Source organism: Scardinius erythrophthalmus (assembly GCF_964197995.2).
Source record: "Scardinius erythrophthalmus genome assembly, chromosome: 14".
NCBI lineage: Eukaryota > Metazoa > Chordata > Actinopteri > Cypriniformes > Leuciscidae > Scardinius > Scardinius erythrophthalmus.
In genome coordinates this window covers 5,455,314-5,461,472 of record NC_138234.1, presented here as the reverse complement: position 1 = coordinate 5,461,472, position 6,159 = coordinate 5,455,314, and positions in this window count along the sequence as shown.

The following is a 6,159-nucleotide window of genomic DNA, read 5'->3' as shown; positions in this document are numbered from 1 at the left end:
GAGATAGAGGAAGAGGCCTAGGTAGAGGAAGAGGAGAAGGAGGAGATAGAGGAAGAGGCCTAGGTAGAGGAAGAGGAGAAGGAGATAGAGGAAGAGGCCTAGGTAGAGGAAGAGGAGAAGAAGGAGATAGAGGAAGAGGAGAAGGAGGAGATAGAGGAAGAGGCCTAGGTAGAGGAAGAGGAGAAGGAGGAGATAGAGGAAGAGGCCTAGGTAGAGGAAGAGGAGAAGGAGATAGAGGAAGAGGCCTAGGTAGAGGAAGAGAAGAAGGAGGAGATAGAGGAAGAGGCCTAGGTAGAGGAAGAGGAAGAGGAGAAGGAGGTAGAGGAAGAGGAGAAGAAGGAGATAGAGGAAGAGGTCTAGGTAGAGGAAGAGGAGAAGAAGGAGATAGAGGAAGAGGCCTAGGTAGAGGAAGAGGAGAAGAAGGAGATAGAGGAAGAGGCCTAGGTAGAGGAAGAGGAGAAGGAGGAGATAGAGGAAGAGGCCTAGGTAGAGGAAGAGGAGAAGGAGATAGAGGAAGAGGCCTAGGTAGAGGAAGAGGAGAAGAAGGAGATAGAGGAAGAGGAGAAGAAGGAGATAGAGGAAGAGGCCTAGGTAGAGGAAGAGGAAGAGGAGAAGGAGATAGAGGAAGAGGAGAAGAAGGAGATAGAGGAAGAGGCCTAGGTAGAGGAAGAGGAGAAGGAGGAGATAGAGGAAGAGGCCTAGGTAGAGGAAGAGGAGAAGGAAGAGGTAGAGGAAGAGGCCTAGGTAGAGGAAGAGGAGAAGAAGGAGATAGAGGAAGAGGCCTAGGTAGAGGAAGAGGAGAAGGAGGAGATAGAGGAAGAGGCCTAGGTAGAGGAAGAGGAGAAGGAGATAGAGGAAGAGGCCTAGGTAGAGGAAGAGGAGAAGAAGGAGATAGAGGAAGAGGAGAAGAAGGAGATAGAGGAAGAGGCCTAGGTAGAGGAAGAGGAGAAGAAGGAGATAGAGGAAGAGGCCTAGGTAGAGGAAGAGGAGAAGGAGGAGATAGAGGAAGAGGCCTAGGTAGAGGAAGAGGAGAAGGAGATAGAGGAAGAGGCCTAGGTAGAGGAAGAGAAGAAGGAGGAGATAGAGGAAGAGGCCTAGGTAGAGGAAGAGGAAGAGGAGAAGGAGGTAGAGGAAGAGGAGAAGAAGGAGATAGAGGAAGAGGTCTAGGTAGAGGAAGAGGAGAAGAAGGAGATAGAGGAAGAGGCCTAGGTAGAGGAAGAGGAAGAGGAGAAGGAGGAGATAGAGGAAGAGGCCTAGGTAGAGGAAGAGGAGAAGGAGGAGATAGAGGAAGAGGCCTAGGTAGAGGAAGAGGAGAAGGAGGAGATAGAGGAAGAGGCCTAGGTAGAGGAAGAGGAGAAGAAGGAGATAGAGGAAGAGGAGAAGAAGGAGATAGAGGAAGAGGCCTAGGTAGAGGAAGAGGAGAAGAAGGAGATAGAGGAAGAGGCCTAGGTAGAGGAAGAGGAGAAGAAGGAGATAGAGGAAGAGGAGAAGAAGGAGATAGAGGAAGAGGAGAAGAAGGAGATAGAGGAAGAGGCCTAGGTAGAGGAAGAGGAGAAGGAGGAGATAGAGGAAGAGGAGAAGAAGGAGATAGAGGAAGAGGCCTAGGTAGAGGAAGAGGAGAAGGAGGAGATAGAGGAAGAGGAGAAGAAGGAGATAGAGGAAGAGGCCTAGGTAGAGGAAGAGGAGAAGGAGGAGATAGAGGAAGAGGCCTAGGTAGAGGAAGAGGAGAAGGAGGAGATAGAGGAAGAGGCCTAGGTAGAGGAAGAGGAGAAGAAGGAGATAGAGGAAGAGGAGAAGAAGGAGATAGAGGAAGAGGCCTAGGTAGAGGAAGAGGAGAAGAAGGAGATAGAGGAAGAGGCCTAGGTAGAGGAAGAGGAGAAGAAGGAGATAGAGGAAGAGGAGAAGAAGGAGATAGAGGAAGAGGAGAAGAAGGAGATAGAGGAAGAGGCTTAGGTAGAGGAAGAGGAGAAGAAGGAGATAGAGGAAGAGGCCAAGGTAGAGGAAGAGGAGAAGGAGGAGATAGAGGAAGAGGAGAAGAAGGAGATAGAGGAAGAGACCTTTCATTGATTTCATTGATGTGGGTATGTCACTATAACTATTTTTTATTTTATTTTTGTCATCTAAATTATCCCTTACATAACAATGTCTTGCCAAAAATCTAGCACATGCTATTTCCTAAAATTAGTTTTTTTTACAAATGTGTTTTATATTTATCACAGCTGTGTGTAACTGGCTGCAATAGTGTCTGATCATTGAGGACTGTGTTGGTTAAATGAAAACTAATAGCATTTTCACAAATATGTGTATATGTTTTGACTGAAGTGTGTCATTTTGCAAACAATCTAGGAATTATGCAAATTGAGTGTGGTGTTTGGATAATTGTGATTCTGTTTTGAAAAAAAGAACCCGGTTTTCAAAATTCCGTGTAAACAATTGAAAAAAACTGTAAAAAAAAAAAAAACACTCAGCAAATTATTGCAGAAATTAAAGCACTTTGAAACATAGAAGTATAAAAAAGTTTTAGATATTCAGGTTTTCTTTAAAGCAAATGTACTGACCTATACATTTTTATTTTTTATGTTTTACAAAACAAATACTCTAAATACTCCATATGTCTAACCAAGTTGTGTTTCAAAATTTAAGTTGATGTCTCAAAAAATCTTAAAGTACAATTTGAAAAATGTAAAGTTTTCAAGTAGCATTACCATAGTAAAACAATTTTCAATGTCAAAACGGCTTCAAATAATTAATTTTGAGTGCTTTCTAATGATACCTTAAATACTAAAATATCTGTGCAAAAGTATTGATTTGAAATTAAAAAGAAAAAAAGTGAATGACTCAAACAGTAATTTGATTTATGACACACTGTATTTGGTGTTTAACTGATTGAGAGCTTCATGTCTTTGTGTTGTTTGTTCAGAGATGCATGAGTTTATCTCCACATACACTGCAATAAGAGGCCAGACGACTGAAGGAACTCTAGAGTTTACTGCTGTAACGACACTGGATGGACATCAGATCGATTACTATGACAGTAACATAAAGAAGATGATTCCCAGACAATTTCCATTGTCTGAACTGGAGATAGAATTCACTATGGCCAGAAAAAAACAACAGCAGATCTTCAAAAACAACATTCATGATATAATGGAGACATTCAGTCAGACACAGGGTGAGAGAAAATGTTTTATACAACATTTTTAAATGTGAAAGATTATCTTGTACATTAAAAAGAGCAGATCTTATGGTATCCCATTCTCCAGGAGTTCATACATATCAGAGGAGGTTTGGCTGTGAATGGGATGATGAGACTGGAAAATCACAAGTTTTTGATCAGTACGGTTATGATGGACAGGACTTCATCTCATTGGACCTGAAGAACCTCAGATACATCGCATCTGTACCACAGGCAACAACTACAGCGATGAAGTGGAATAATGACAGAGAAGAGCTTATATCTCTGAAACAATATTATGATGATGAGTTTGATGATTTGCTGGAAAGGTTAAGGGCAGTGCTTCCCATGATAACAGGTACCCTTTGTTCACCAAGTAGATCATTTATATACATATATAGTAGGGATGCACTGATAGGATTTATCTGCATCATCAAATAATTTTCATTGAACATGGAATTAACCCGTTTTTTACTTGTGTCAATGATCTTGCGCTCTCTCACCAAACTTTTGCTTCTTTTATATCTGCCTTTTTCATGCTATTCCCGATTAGCCGAAATTCTGATGGTTTTATATCGCTCAATATTGGCGGCTGATACATCATTGCATCTCTAATAATGATTCATTGTTTGTCTCTTTGTTTTAGTATTAAACATTTTTCTCACATTTTTCTCAATCTTTTTCAGTTCCTGAAGTGTCTCTGTTACAGAAGAATCCCTCTTCTCCAGTAGTGTGTCATGCCACAGGTTTCTACCCATCAGGAGTGAGCATTACCTGGTTCAGAAATGGACAGGAGCACCATAAGGATGTGGATCTTGGAGAGACACTGCCAAATGAGGACGAGACCTTCCAGAAGACATCTACCCTTCGTGTTTCTCCAGACGAATGGAAGAACAACCAGTTCACTTGTAAGGTGGAGCACCAGGGAAAAACTATCCAGAAGATTCTGATTAAAGATGAGATCAAGAGCAACTACAGTAAGTTTTTAATAATTCTGTTAATAGTCTTTTTAGGTTATGCCTCTTTATTTCATAGATTTCACCTGATATCACACTCTTATACGTCTCTGCCCACCTTGTGGACGAAACAAGGCTTTCCTTCTGCCTCCAGTCATTTGACCAAGTAGAGAAAATAATTTAGGCAAGGCAAGGCAAGGCAAGTTTATTTATATAGCACATTTCATACACAATGGTAATTCAAAGTGCTTTACATACTATTAAAAATAATCAGAAGAAATAAGAATATACAGTTTAAAATAAAGAAACGAGAAAGAACTAAAAATAATTAAAACAGTTTAGAATAAAGAACAGTTTAAAATAAAGAAACGACAAAGAACTAAAAATAATTAAAACAGTTTAGAATAAAGACTAAAATAAGACACAGTATAAACAGTCGGACAAACAGTGGCACAGTGCTCATTCATTAAATGCAAAGTTAAACATATGTGTTTTGAGTCTGGATTTGAATGTGACTACTGTAGGAGCACGTCTGATCTCCTCTGGAAGCTGTTCCAGCTGCGGCTGGCATAATAGCTAAAAGCAGACTCTCCATGCTTAGAGTGAACCCTTGGAACTTCTAGCTGATATGATCCTAATGATCTGAGTAATCTGTTGGGTTTGTATTCCGTGAGCATATCTGCAATGTATTGAGGTCCTAGGCCATTGAATGATTTATATACTAGTAATAATACTTTAAAATCAATCCTATAAGTAACTGGCAGCCAGTGTAATGACCTGAGTACTGGTGTGATATGTTCATATTTTCTGGTTCTGCTCAGAATCCTGGCGGCAGCGTTCTGTATGAGCTGCAACTGTCTTATGGTCTTTTTGGGAAGGCCAGTGAGGAGTCCATTACAATAATCCACTCTGCTGGTGATGAAAGCATGCACAAGTTTCTCTAAGTCTTGTCTGGAAACAAAGCATCTAATTCTTGCAATATTTTTCAGATGATAGTATGCTGATTTAGTTATTGCTTTGACATGACTACTGAAACTAAGGTCTGACTCTAGTGTCACACCAAGATTCCTAACTTGATTTTTAGTTGTTTGACCCCTAGAGTGAAGGTATGCGTTCACCTTAAGAACTTCATCTTTGTTTCCAAACACAATGATTTCAGTTTTGTCTTTGTTTAACTGTAGAAAGTTTTGACACATCCAACTGTTGACTTCATCAATGCATTGGCACAGGGAGTCAATGGGGCTGTAATCGTTAGGCGATAGGGCTAAGTAGATCTGTGTGTCGTCTGCATAGCTGTGGTAAGCAATTTGGTTCTTTCTCATTATTTGGCTCATTGGGAGCATATACAGGTTGAACAGGAGTGGTGCAAGAATTGAGCCTTGAGGGACTCCGCATGTCATGGGCGTCCACTCAGACTTATAGTCACCTATACTCACATTATAACCTCTCCCATCTAAGTATGACCTGAACCATTTTAGGACTATCCCAGAAAACCCCACCCAGTTTTCCAGCCTGTCTAGAAGTATTTTGTGATTGACAGTGTCAAATGCAGCACTGAGGTCGAGTAGTACCAGCACTGATAATTTGCCTGAATCCGTATTTAAGCGAATATCGTTTATTATCTTAATGAGCGCCGTCTCTGTGCTGTGGTGCGGTCGGAAACCAGATTGAAAATTATCAAAGTATCCATTTGAGTTTAAGAATTTGTTCAGCTGGTTGAAGACAACTTTTTCAATGATTTTGCCTGTGAAAGGAAGATTTGAGATCGGTCTATAGTTGCTTAATATAGTCTTATACAGATTGCTCTTTTTCAGGAGGGGTTTGACAACTGCAGTTTTAAGGGAGTTTGGAAAACTTCCATAGAAAAGTGAGGCATTTACCACTTCTAGGAGATCTGCTTCCAAACCGTTTAACACACTTTTAAAAAAAGATGTGGGAAGTGTGTCAAGGGCGCAGGTTGATGTTTTAAGGTGCTGAACGGTTTCTTTCAGAATTTTGCCATCAATTTCTTCAAAATCAGACATAGTA